This window comes from Heloderma suspectum, chromosome 2 (assembly GCF_057233095.1).
Source record: "Heloderma suspectum isolate Gila_16-S chromosome 2, 16-S_ref, whole genome shotgun sequence".
Classification (NCBI taxonomy): Eukaryota; Metazoa; Chordata; class Lepidosauria; order Squamata; family Helodermatidae; genus Heloderma; species Heloderma suspectum.
In genome coordinates this window covers 327182596-327196464 of record NC_139459.1, presented here as the reverse complement: position 1 = coordinate 327196464, position 13869 = coordinate 327182596, and the positions used below count along the sequence as shown (strand labels likewise).

The 13869-nt window shown below is 43.2% G+C and overlaps 1 protein-coding gene across 7 annotated transcripts in view; it reads right to left on the bottom strand.

The window, feature by feature from the left end:
- The window catches only part of SUCLG2 (succinate-CoA ligase GDP-forming subunit beta), a 293645-nt gene that overhangs the window by 33731 nt on the left and 246045 nt on the right, over positions 1-13869 (bottom strand). The window lies entirely within an intron of this gene.

Below are 13869 nucleotides of genomic sequence, written 5' to 3'. Positions count from 1 at the left end.
TGACCCTTTTCAGCAGCCTTAGCAGTGACAAAATCTGCCTGTAGATTTCTTCAGCAGCCCTGTTAGAAAGAGCCTCACTCTCTGCTTTATATTTGAATGGTCACAATAGTGCACGATATCCACTAGAGGACAGTATAAATTCAGCCAGGAAAGGGAAGAGAAAAAGTAATTTTGGCTTTACAAAGCAAAACCCAAAATTGGTAGTTTATTTTACTTCTTTGGCATGGATTTGCAAAATCCAAAAGAAATAAACCGAAAAGTCAACATGAAAGATACATTAACGTGACCACCTCTTCCATCCATCTCCTCCAAAACTGGATAGATACAATCTGCCATTGTTGTTGTTCAGTCGTGTCCGACTCTTTGTGACCCCATGGACCATAGCACGCCAGGCCTTCCTGTCCTGCGCTCTCTCCCGGAGTGTGCTCAAGTTCATATTCATTGCATTGGTGATGCTATCGAGCCATCTCATCCTCTGCCGTCCCCTTCTCCTTTTGCCTTCAGTCTTTCTCAGCATCAGGGTCTTTTCCAGAGAGTTTTCTCTTCGCATTAGGTGGCCAAAATATTTGAGCTTCAGCTTCAGTATCTGTCCTTCCAATGAGCACTCAGGGTTGATTTCCTTTAGTATGGACTGATTTGACCTCCTTGCAGTCCAGGGCACTCGTAAGAGTCTTCTCCAGCACCACAGTTCGAAAGCATCAATTCTTCGGCGCTCAGCCTTCCTTATAGTCCAGCTCTCACAGCCATACATTACTACTGGGAAAACCATAGCTTTGATTAGACGGACCTTTGTCAGCAAGGTGATGTCTCTGCTTCTTACTATGCTGTCTAGGTTGGCCATAGCTTTCCTCCCAAGGAGCAAGTGTCTTTGAATTTCATGGCTACAGTCACCATCTGCGGTGATCTTGGAGCCCAAGAAAGTAAAATCTGTCACTGCTTCCATTTCTTCCCCTTCTATATGCCAGGAAGTGATGGGGCCAGATGCCATGATCTTCATTTTTTTAATGTTGAGTTTCAAACCAGCTTTTGCACTCTCCTCTTTCACCCTCCACAAGAGGCTCTTGAGATCCTCTTCACTTTCTGCCATTAGGGTGGTATCGTCTGCATATCGGAGGTTGTTGATAATTCTCCCAGCAATCTTAATTCCGACCTGTGATTCATCCAGCCTGGCATTTCTCATGATGTACTCTGCATATAAGTTAAATAAGCAGGGTGACAATATGCAGCCTTGTCATACTTCTTTCCCAATTTTGAACCAATCGGTTGTTCCATGTGTGGTTCTTACTGTTGCTTCTTGACCCTCGTACAGGTTTCTCAGGAGACAGGTAAGGTGGTCTGGTACTCCCATCACTTTAAGAATTTGCCAGAGTTTGTTGTGATCCACACAATCAAAGGCTTTAGCGTAGTCAATGAAGCAGAAATAGATGTTATTCTGGAATTCTCTTGCTTTCTCCATGATGCAGCGAATGTTAGCGATTTGATCTCTAGTTCCTCTGCCTCTTCGAAACCCAGCTTGTACTTCCGGTAGTTCTCGGTTCGCTTACTGATGAAGCCTAGCTTGTAGGATTTTGAGCATCACCTTGCTGGCATGTGAAATGAGCGCAATTGTGCAGTAGTTTGAACACTCTTTGGCATTGCCCTTCTTTGAAATTGGAATGTAAACTGACCTTTTCCAGTCTTGCGGCCATTGTTGAGTGTTCCAAATTTGTTGGCATATTGAATGCAGCACTTTAACAGCATCATCTTTTAGGTTTTAAATAGCTCAGCTGGAATACTGTCATCTCCACTAGCTTTGTTGTTAGTAATGCTTCCTAAGGCCCACTTGACTTCACTCTCTAGGATGTCCGGCTCAAGTTCAGTGACCGCACTATCATGGCTATCAGGGACATTCAGATCTTTCCTGTATAGTTCTTCTGTGTATTCTTGCCACCTCTTCTTAATCTCATCTGCTTCTGTTAGGTCCCTGCCTTCTTTGTCCTTTATCATGCCCGTCTTTGCACAAAACGTTCCCTTGAGATCTCCGATTTTCTTGAAGAGATCTCTAGTCTTTCCCATTCTGTTGTTTTCCTCGATTTCTTTGCATTGTTCATTTAAGAAGGCCTTCTTGTCTCTCCTTGCTATACTCTGGAACTCTGCATTCAGTTGGATATATCTTCCCCTTTCTCCCTTGCTTTTCGCTTCCCTTCTTTCCTCAGCTACTTGTAAAGCCTCATCAGACAGCCACTTTGCTTTCTTGCATTTCTTTTTCTTTGGGATGGATTGAGTTGCTGCCTCCTGAACAATGTTACGGACCTCTGTCCATAGTTCCTCAGGCACTCTGTCTATCAGGTCTAATCCCTGAAATCTATACCTCACCTCCACTGTGTATTCATAAGGGATATGATTTAGGTCATACCTGAATGGTTTAGTGGTTTTCCCTACGTTCTTCAATTTAAGCAGAAATTTTGCAACAAGAAGCTCATGATCTGAGCCACAGTCAGCTCCAGGACTTGTTTTTACTGACTGTATAGAGCTTCTCCATCTTTGGCTGCAAAGGACATAATCAATCTGATTTCGATATTGACCATCTGGTGATGTCCATGTGTAGAGTCGTCTCTTGTGCTGTTGGAAAAGAGTGTTTGCTATGATTAGCGTGTTCTCTTGGCAAAACTCTATTAGCCTTTGTCCTGCTTCATTTTGTACACCAAGGCCATGCTTGCCTGTTATCCCGGTGATTTCTTGACTTCCTACTTTAGCATTCCAATCCCGTATGATGAAGAGGACATCTTTTTTTGGTGTTAGTTCTAGAAGGTGTTGTAGGTCTTCATAGAACCGATCACCCTCAGCTTCTTCGGCATCAGTGGTTGGGGCATAGACTTGAATTACTGTGATGTTGAATGGTTTGCCTTGGATTCGTACTGAGATCATTCTATCATTTTTAAGATTGTACCCCAGTACTGCTTTTCCCACCCTTTCGTTGACTATGAGTGCTACTCCATTTCTTCTAAGGGATTCTTGCCCACAATAGTAGATAGGATGGTCACCTGAATTAAATTCGTCCATGCTTGTCCATTTTAGTTCGCTGATTCCCAAGCTGTCGATGTTCAATCTTGCCATCTCATGTTTGACCACCTGCAGCTTACCTTGATTCATTGATCTGACATTCCAGGTTCCTAAACAATATTGTTCTTTACAGCATCGGATTTTCTTTTCACCACCAGACACATCCACAGCTGACTGTCCTTTCAGCTTTGGCCCAGCCGCTTCACTCTTTCTGGCGCTACTTGGAAATACCCTCTGCTCTTCCCCAGTAGTATATTGGACACCTTCCGACCTGAGGGGCTCATCTTCCGGTGTCATCTCTTTTAGCCTTGTGATATGTTCCATGGGGTTTTCTTGGCAAGAATACTGGAGTGGGTTGCCATTTCCTTCTCCAGTGGACCACATTTTGTCAGAACTCTCTGCCATGACCTGTCCGTCTTGGGTGGCCCTGCCCAGCATAGCTTATGGCTTCCCTGAGTTACGCAAGCCCCTTCACCACAACAAGGCAGTGATCCATGAAGGGGCAATCTGCCATACCAAGTTGAATTTATTCTAATTAACTAGTTAACAGCTGTGACCTGACTGATTCTCCTGGACCTTTTTAAGCAAAAGAATTCTTCTGGATTGACCCTGTGGTTTGGGAGACGGGGGCTGTGTGACACAATGGTTCTATTTGTTCCCAGAAAGTAACGCTAATGGACTACTGCTCAGCCCATGGGATCTCTGCTATGGTGACCCGCAAGAGTTCCATCTTTTCTTCTTATTTTATTTATTTATGAAATGAACCTACCATTCATTTCATATGAACATTCAGCATCTAAGGTCCTCCTCCAAGTGCCTTCTCCGAGGGAAGCAACAACGGAGAGGGCCTTCTGTGGAACGAGCTCCCCGATGAGGTCCACCTGGCACCAACATTGTTATCTTTTTGGCGCCAGGCTAAAGCCTATTCCTTTTCCCAGGCATTTGGCAGCACATGATGAGTTTTAATCAGTTCTGGATATGTCTTTAGTTATGACTGACTGTTCAAAGTTGTTTTTAGTTATATGTTGTTTGTATACATTGTCTGTGTGCTTTTATGTAACTGTCTTTTAAAATTTGTATATGGTATTTCAATGTTTTGCTTCATATTTGAACAGGATTTACCTAGTTTGCACCTTCTGGATCGAATACAGACTCAGATGCAATCTGTGGTTGAAGACAACACATTTCTGAGCTTGCAATGTGATTTGCAGTCCAAAAAAAAGTGTTCCAACAGCATGCGTACATTTGAAAAATGTGCATAAAAATGTGTACTTTTGAAGTGTGCACAAATATGCTTTAATTAATGGGAGAAGAATGTGTACGTTTCAAAGATGTACAATTGATATGTACATTTGAAAAAATACACACAAAAATAAGCATGAAATTTCATGCGAAAAGAAAGAAGTAACGCTCGCAATCATGATACAGACTTGAATTGGAACGAGCTTTGAGATGGAACTGGGAGAACTACGGTAAGTTCAAGTGTTGCTGATTCGCACTTCCCTAGCCCAGATGATCTCAGTACAGTGGAGCACTTTTTACCAGCTTAGGCTGGCATACCAGCTGTGACGTCTCTCAGGCAGGGTTATTTATGCTCTGGCAACCTCCTGTTTCGACTACTGCAATGTGTTTTTCGTGGAGCTGCCTTTGAAAATGGTGCAGAAACTATAGCTGGTACAGAAAGCCAGCAGCCAGAATTTGAACTAGGACAGCTTGGTGAGTACAGACCTTGTCAGTTTTGAAAGGGCTTCCCTGGCTGCTGCTCCATTTCTGGCCCATTTCAAAGTGCTAGTGCTCATCTATAAAGCCCTAAATGGCTTGGAAGCCACAAAGGAAACTTCCTCCCATATGGCTAAGGTCATCTGCTGAGGCCCTCCTCTGAGAACCCCTCCATCAACCAAGAGGGAGATGGGTGATGACCAGAGAGCATTCTCAGCTGTGGCGCTGCACTGTGGAACTCCCTCCCCATGGAACTCCCTCCCTCGCCTGGCACCAACTTTGCTATCATTTAGGTGGCAGGTAAATTTTTTTTTATCCTTCCAGACCTTTTGGCCATGTGTGTCAGTGGCTTTTGATACCACTGACCATGGTACACTTCTGGATACGCTGTCTGGGTTGCGAGCTGGAGATAGTGCACTGCAATGGTTCTGTTTCTAGTGGGATGGCTGATTCCAGAAGGTGGTGCTGGGTGATTATTGCTCTGTCCCTTGGCAGTTATGCCATGAGGTGCCACAGGACTCTGTTTTATCACCCATGTTGTTCAACATCTACATGAAACCACTGGGGGAAGTTATCCAGAGATATGGATTGAGGTGTCACCAATATTTTATTTTATTATTTGTATAATAAAGATTCTGGATGGCACCCAGCTCTACCTCCCTTTTTCATCAAATTCAGCTGAGGCAGTGGGTGTTCTGAACCAGTGCCTGGGTGCAGTAATGGACTGGTTGAGGGCCAATAAACTGAGACTCAATCCAGACAAGATGGAGGTACTGTTAGTGGGTGGTTAATCTGCCAGGCTAAGTGACACCTTCTACAAAGTTGGAAGATGAAGCGGGGCCTCATCAGCTAACAATAACCTTAGTTTTAGTTGTGGTTTTTAAATAAAAACCCCTATTTAGACAAATATTTAAAATGTGCAGTGAATATCACTTAATAGTTACAAAGAAATTAAGTTACAAAGAAATTGTAAAATAAACCATCCAGCTGGCCATGTCGAAGCATTACGTAATAATTTTTCTGACCTACAACACTGGCAGTATCCATACATGTGTGTTCTCTTGGAGATAATTCCTATTTCAGTAAAGTACAAATCTACTCCACTGTTTCCTAGAATTGAAACAGAATAGACAATAATCGACAGTTATCTATCTTAAGTATGAGGCAGCCTATAGATATGTTTACATTTGTTCCAAGATGTGTATCATAGGTTGGCCAACAAAACGAACCCAATCAAAGATGGAAGCAAGAAAGAGAAACCAGTGTGGAGAGTCTGAATACCTAGAAAACATGCAACTCCTCCCTTACAATAATGTAATGGCAAGGAGCCCAATTTTATCATGCCCTTTTTTTAATTCCTAAGTCATTGTACTTCATGACTTTATTCTCCCGTTGCATGACTTTTTTGAGGGGCTGGCTCAAAAAATTCTTTTCTTATCTGAAGTTAGCAATTCCAGAACATTGCCAGGGCGAATGAAAAACATCTCTCTGTTGTGTCTTGGCATCCACTGTTCAAGCTAATGATGTGGAAAAAGCTGCCATTTATAAGTAAGATACAGAAATGAGTTGCTTCCTTCACATACATAACATGTTTCCAAGGTGGCTTGAAGAATCCATCAAAACCTGTAGAAAGGAATTATTTGGCTATAAGCTGGGACTGCCCAGCTCAGCTCTCAATAACATTTATTTGAAACGTGTTTCTTTTTTCCAATTTGCCCTCGTTCCTCAGAGTGGTCATGTTATGTGGAGAGACTCAGGAATTAATAGCTTATTTTCCTTCTTGGACACAGTATCAAGCAAACCTTGTAATGAACTCACTAGCGTGTGAGCACCAGTCCTCCCTCTGTATGGCATAATCAGTATCCTACCGTATAATTGGTATAATCACTGCAGTGATTAGAATGCTCAATATAATCATGGCTGCTGGGACACGTGTGGTGGGACGTCTAGCGATAAAACAGCTGAAGGAGAGTTTCTTTAGCCACTTTACCAGAGGCTTCTGCTCCTGCAGCAAAATGGCTAAAGGCCTCCCCTCCCTTGCCATTGTAATGTTCAGGATGAACATGGTGTATGGCCAAGTGACACCTGTCAACATTGCTTGGCACATCAGCTTCGATATCTGTTTTCCAGCAAGTCACCTCACGTACCGGCAGCAGCACTCAGCACTTTGCCTTGTTTATTTTATTTTATTTTATTAATTAATTAAATTTATTAATCACCCATCTGGCCCGTCACCCAGCCACTCTGGGTGATGTACAACAATAAAAACAGTTTATACAATAAAATTCAACATTAAAAACATCACATTTCTAAAATTACCCTAGCCCACCCCAAATGCCTGCCTGAACAACCATGTTTTCAACGTGTGGCGAAAGCTCATTAAAGAGGGGGCATGGCGGAGTTCCCTAGGGAGGGAGTTCCACAGAGTGGGGGCCACCACAGAGAAGGCCCTCTCCCTCGTCCTCACCAGCCTAGCTATCCTGGCTGATGGGACAGACAGAAGGCCATCTGAGGCTGATCTTGTTGAGCGGCCTGTCTGGTGTCGTTGGAGGTGTTTACAAGACATTTTAGGCTTGAATTGTTGGGATTGGTGGAAAATTAGAAGCAGGGCTAAGTTCTTTCCTATATGGGGTGCACCCTTAATGGCAACACCTTGCTAAGTGCTGTTTTATCTGGTGTTTGCCATTTTAAATCTCAGCGGCCTCAATTTGTTTGTTTTTATGATTTATGCTAAAAAATATTATTTTTTTAAAAAATAGAACTCAAATCCTGTATTATTTAAGCCATGTAAGAACACGCTGCATATTCCTCTGTAATTAATCCTCAACACTTTAAAAAATGTATCGGAAGCTCCAGTGATATATAACGAAACAAGAAGTATGCAGTGATCTGAGAAATAAAAGTGGTATGGAGGAGAAAGCAAGCATAGGATTAATAATTTAAGCAATGTGGCACAACAGGTTGCACATTTCTCCAGCATTTTACGAATGCGCTGTGACAGAGAGTGTGTTTCTGTACAAGTTCATCATGTTTTATATGGTGTTACAAAGCAAAGGGCTGAGCAATTTAACCACTTGAAGTGTGTAATAATCTTCTGAAATGACACAATCCCATGTAGGTGAATGTCCTGAAGAAGGGATAAGCAAAGCAAAACAAAACTAGAGTTCTTCTGTCAAAACAATGTCTGGATATGCAAAATGTATAGCTGCTGTTGTGGAACCCTCTCCCCAGGGAGGCCAGATCTCTAAACAGCCACCTTTAGAGAGCTAGGAAAAACTATCTTGTTCTGTGAAACTTTTAGTGATGGATGCTGCTCCTTGATTTTGGAGGGACCCTCCTGTTTTATTGCAATGCATGTATTCTATTGGTTTTGCTTTACATTTTTTGAGCTTGTATTTTATTCTCTTTACAAGTGTATTCTAAATAGCCCTAAGCACTCACTGGCCAGGGTCTCACGTCTCAACAACCCAGGGTTTTAAAAAAAGCCCTGGGTTGTTGTGAACAAGCAGGACTGAACAAGCGTGCAGGTTCCCGGCAGCCTGATCACTCCCGTTGCAGCTAAACTCTGGGATGCTCCATCTTTGGGTTCTCATGATGTCTGAACCTGGAACTTCAGCTTGTTGGGGGACAGAGAAAACCCAGGGTTGGAACTTAGGATTTAGCAATAGCTCTCAACTCTGGGCTGTCTCTCCCTGAACAACCCAGAGTTCTGGGTTCGGATGTTACAATTAACAACACAGGGACAGAGCATCCTTGGTTCTTTAGCTCCTCCGCTTGCAGGAGGAGTGATCAAGCTGCCAGAACCCAGCACACTCGCTTGCTCCCACTTGTTCATGACAACCCAGTGTTTTGTTTAAACCCTGGGCTGTCATGACATGTGACCGTGGCCACTGAGTGGAGGGGCAATCCCAAAATATATCAAATAAATACAAATAAATATGTAAGGAATTATATTAACCATCCTTATCCTTTCTGATTAGCAAGGCTTCTCTATTACTGTGATGTAAATTTCTTAAAAGAACTAAAAATTATGTTAACTTCTCTGTGGTCTAGGCTCAGGACAGCACAGGTCTTGGCCTGAATGCCTGGCTCCCCCAGAGGAAGTTTTTGGCCTACACAGATTGGACTGGGCTTCAGGGCCTTATCTAATCTGTGCAAGTTATAACCTTTGCAGACATTTCTAAGCCCAGTATGTGTGGACGATATTGTTAACATGCACCAGAGTCAAGCGGTCATTGTGAAGGCTTGAGGGCCAAAGGAGAAGGAGCTGTATGCCTAACAGAGGCTGTATGGCTATGTACATCAGTTGCTGGGGAACACGGGTGTTGTTGCATTCATGTCCTCCTTGTGGGTTTCCCGTGGGCAGCTGGTTGGCCACTCTGTGAACAAAATGCTGGACTAGATGGGCCCTCGGCCTGATTCAGCACGGTACTTCTTAGGTTCTTATGTAGCTGACTAATTTTGATCAAAACATCAGCCAAGTCTAACCTCCAAGTTGGGGAGTGGGTGCAGGCAGAGATTATTCTGCAGAATTCTAAGTATAGGTTGGAAAGCAAAAATACACATGTTATCTTCAAACTCCTACTCTGACCTTCTGAAAATAACTGTTATGCAAAATGTTGAAATCTCTCTCTCTCTCTCTCTGTTTTTGGCTGACATTTATTGCTGTCTCCTTATAGGCAGAGTTCCACATTTTCCTTAGGGTGCAGGGAAAGTACTATACTTTAAAAGGACACATGGCAAAGGAACACCAAAACCTCACCTTGAAGCAACTTCATTCCATGTTTAACAACACTCCCTAAATATATGCTGTATTCACTTACTGAACCTGTCAAAACATTTACTTTTGATACCCACCCACCAGAATAAAAACAGAAGAGGAACAGTTAGTCACCAGCTTGGAGAGATCTGGGAGTTTCAGCATTTTGTCACCTGAGAAATGTCTTTGACATTTATTCCCTGTGCAGGAGAAAATGCGGTTTCTCAGCCATTCCTATCTAGGTCAAGCCACTTTTTAATTGATAGACAGAAACTTCTGAAAACAAGGATTCTAAATGAAAAGAGCAGCAATTAAAATACAATGTCAGGAGTGCTGAATGACATTTGATATGTCAAATATATATATACCCTGCAAATAATTAAGAATCTGGTCTTCTTAACAATAAGAATGTAGTCATCAAAAAACGGAGTCAACTCTAATCTTGGGGAAAATGTTATGTCTCTTTTGTTCCATTGACTTCATTAATATAATTGATTACACACCACTGAATCAAAATGCACACCTCTCAATACCATGGAAAAGGTTCCAGAACTCTAAAAGTTATACCTTTTGTGATATTTTTATGACATTGGACATAAAACTCTTTGAAAAATGCCACTTCTGGAGCCTCAGAACACTTGTACCTTGTAAGAACATGCATTCATACTTCCCCCCATGAGACAGACTTAGACAATGGCACGTGCCATTGTTACTCAAAATATATCATGGGAAAAACCCAGAGAGGGTTTTTTTCATGTCACATATGCCAGAGATTAATTAGCATTGATACAAATCTAAAGCTTTGCAAAAGACGTTATCTATGTAATGTTAGTCTATCGGAAGTGCATTGAGTAAAAAGAGGATTATAGCATGATCCCATCCTCCAGTTACGACTTTGCACTGTCATAACCTGATGTTGTGATGGGCTCATCATGTTCTGATGGCATTCCACTTTCTGCCATGTTGCTATGTTGTCGTTGCAACTGCACCAATAGATGGTCAAAACTGGGCATGGAAAGGGTGTGATGGGAGAGGAACGAGAAGTAGCCAGGCTAGTTAGGATTCTCTCCATTGTCCAGGCACACAGAAAAAAGACGTTGAAACTCAAAACACATTAGCTATACTCAAGGGACAATTAGAAACACATATTCTTGCCCCACCCCTGGAAAGGCACACATTCTGACTAGTCTACTTGCCAGTCATGACATACAACACCAGTAGATAAGTTGCACACTCATATATCAAGATTTGTATTAAGGGGTTAAATCACTCTGTACTCCAGGGGAGGGAAACCTCCAGCCCCTTGGCCTAATCTGGCCTGCAGAGGTGCCCACTTTGGCCCATGGAGCCTTGCGTACTCTCTGCACGCCTCTTTCCCTCTCCTCCCAATATCCCACCCCGCTCTCCAAGTCCCCTTGGCCTGAGGAGAAGAATCCCCATGTTATCTCCGATCTCTGATCAGAGTTAACAAGGGGATTCCCCTGTGTGTCCCTTGCCTTCCCAATGGGGAGGATGAGTGGGATGAAGGAGGATCCCTTTGTTATTTCTGATCAGTGATAACAAAGGGATGCTCCAACACTTGGCTGAGTTGAACGCCTCCTTCCCAACTGGGATGCGAGTGGCACGGGAAGGAGCTGTCCAACTTGGCCGGGGCTTGCAGGAACCGGTCCTGCAAGCCCCAGCCAAGTCATTTCTCCATGCAGAGAGAAGCATGGAGGAGGAAAAAAGAGGGTGTGATGGTGCCCAATGATGTCATGGGAGAGGGGAGGGCCTTTGGGGTTGGCCCCGCCCCTTGATATCATCTGACTCACCTAGGTTGATCGGGGTGGGGGTAATATGGCCCCAGACCAAAAGAGATTGCTCACCCCTCCTATACAAAACATATTGAATCATAACTAACATAAAAGCGAAAGTGCTGACACATAATCTTTTGGAGAGGACATTCAGGACAAACAGGGGAACACTGCACAAACAACACAGAACTGACAGGCTTTAGGCAACCCCTGGGGGCAGCAGGTGTGGGGGGCGAGGGACTAGACAAAGGCAGGAACTGCTGCCTGAATGGTACAGCAAGAATTTTAAGTGCTGTCTCTAGCTGGGGTGCGCTCTGCTCTACAAAATGTTTTAGGCTGGCCATGTCTAAAGAAAACAAGGCATACAGGAGGACAACTGGCTTCTTGACTGATGTGCAGGAGAGGAGAAGAGAGGAGAGGAGAGAGAAGTGTGATCAGCTCTGCATTTGCAATTTTGTTGTTAACTGGAGCAAGGGAAGTTGTCTACGGGCAACGTCATGACTGGAACGTGTCTCAGTAGAGGCAAGTCCTGGCATGTGTCCTGGTGCAACAGCGGCCATGTTGCTGATGCCACAAGACTGAGCTGCCCAAATGACAGTAATGTGTTTATTTGGTATATTTTCCTGGACCCTGCGGAGGTGGACAGCCCTCATTGCAAGTACACTCTTTCTCTCAGTTGCGGAAGCAGGCACATTATGTTTCCAAGGACCAGGGTGATTTCCACCCAATGCAAATAGCAGCTTTAGAAGAGTAATTTTCATTTGGACCATAGCAGGAGAGGAAATCTGCTGCAATCCTATCAGCCCACCCACCCCCTACACACACCAGAGGCTGTTATCTCTGTTCTTAAAAAGCACATTAAATGCAAAGACACATTTAACATCACATCTATTTTGGCCCTCAAAGGAGTGATTTTGTTGGTCTCCCTCCCCCTGTATCCAAATAGAGAATTTCCAAAGGAGTAAAATTGGTCTCTGGCTTCCATATCATTACGTGGAATTAATAATTAACTTGTGAACCATGGAAGAGGAAATGGTGGATAGAAAATAAAGAGATTACTGTCAACTGAGTTGGTGGAGCTAATGGCTCATTGAACTCAATCACATTCTGAGTACCACATTCTCAATCACATTCTGAGGTTACAACTTTAGAACTTTTTCATTTAGAAAACAGGCAAGGAAGGGATGACATGATAGATAGAGGTGTATAAAATTATGCATGGGGCAGAGAAAGTGGATAGAGAGAAAAACTTCTCTCTCTCTCATAATACTAGAACCTGGGGACATCCCATGAAACTGATTGGTGGGAGACTCAGGACGCATAAAAAAGTATACAGACAGCATAGTCAAACTATGGAATTCGCCACCACAAGATGTAGTGAAGGCCACCAGTTTGGATGGCTTTAAATGGGGATTAGACAAATTCATGGAGAATAAAGCTAACAATGGCTACTAGTCACCATGGTGATATATTAACTTCAATATTATTATTTTTATTTATTTATTAGATTTATTAGCTGCCCATCTGGCCGGCTAACTGGCCACTCTAGGTGGCGTACAATACTAACAGCAACACGAAATACAATGAATATTATTTGCAGTATGACTCTGTATGCCATTTACTGGGGGAACATGAATAGGAGGGTGCTACTGCAGTTATGTCCTGCTTGTGGGCTTCCCATAGGCATCTGGTTTGCCAGTGTGGAAACAGAATGCTGGCCCAGACAGGCTTTTGGTCTGATCTAGCACAGTTCTTCTTATGTTCTTATGTACTTGCTGGAAATGGATGGAAAGAGAATCTGGGGACAGTGAACTGGACTGACCACCTGTGCAGAGTCCAAGAAAGAAAGTAATCCCATACACTCAGACTACTGCCATACCCCTTTCAGTCACTGAAACAATCCACAGAATGAACAATCTTATGAACAATCCACAGAATGGGAAACAACCCACCAGTGCATCCTTCTGGTAGACCAAACAGACTACGTATTCCTGTCCAGGTTCAAAGCTACTGACTAAGATAGCAATAATATTCCTCTTACTGAAGAGACCACCTTATCTACTTTGTGCATTTGGAAAAAAAGTGGAGCATCAGCCATATGGGACTTAGGAGGTTTCCTATAAGGAATAGCTGTCCCAGAAGGCCATGACAGGCTTTGCTGAGGAAGCAGATAACCCAGGCCCTGAACCATAACAACATAAAAAGAGTCCTATTAGATTAGACCAAAGACATATCTAGTCCAGCATTCTGTTTGCACAGTGGCCAACCTGATGTCTTATAGGAGGCCCAAACATGAGGGTAATAGCTGTATCTTGCTGTTGTTCCCCAGTGACTGGTATTCAGTCACCATCATGACTAGGAGCCACAGATTACTCTATCCTCCATCAATTTGTCTAATACCCTTTTAAAGCTGTCTGTGTTGGTGGCCATCCCTACATCTTGTAGTACTGAATTCCATAGTTTAACTATGCACTGTGTGAAGAAGTACTTCCTTTAATTTGTCCTGAATCTCCCACCATTCAGTTTCCTCAGGTTCTAGCATTATGAAACGGGGAG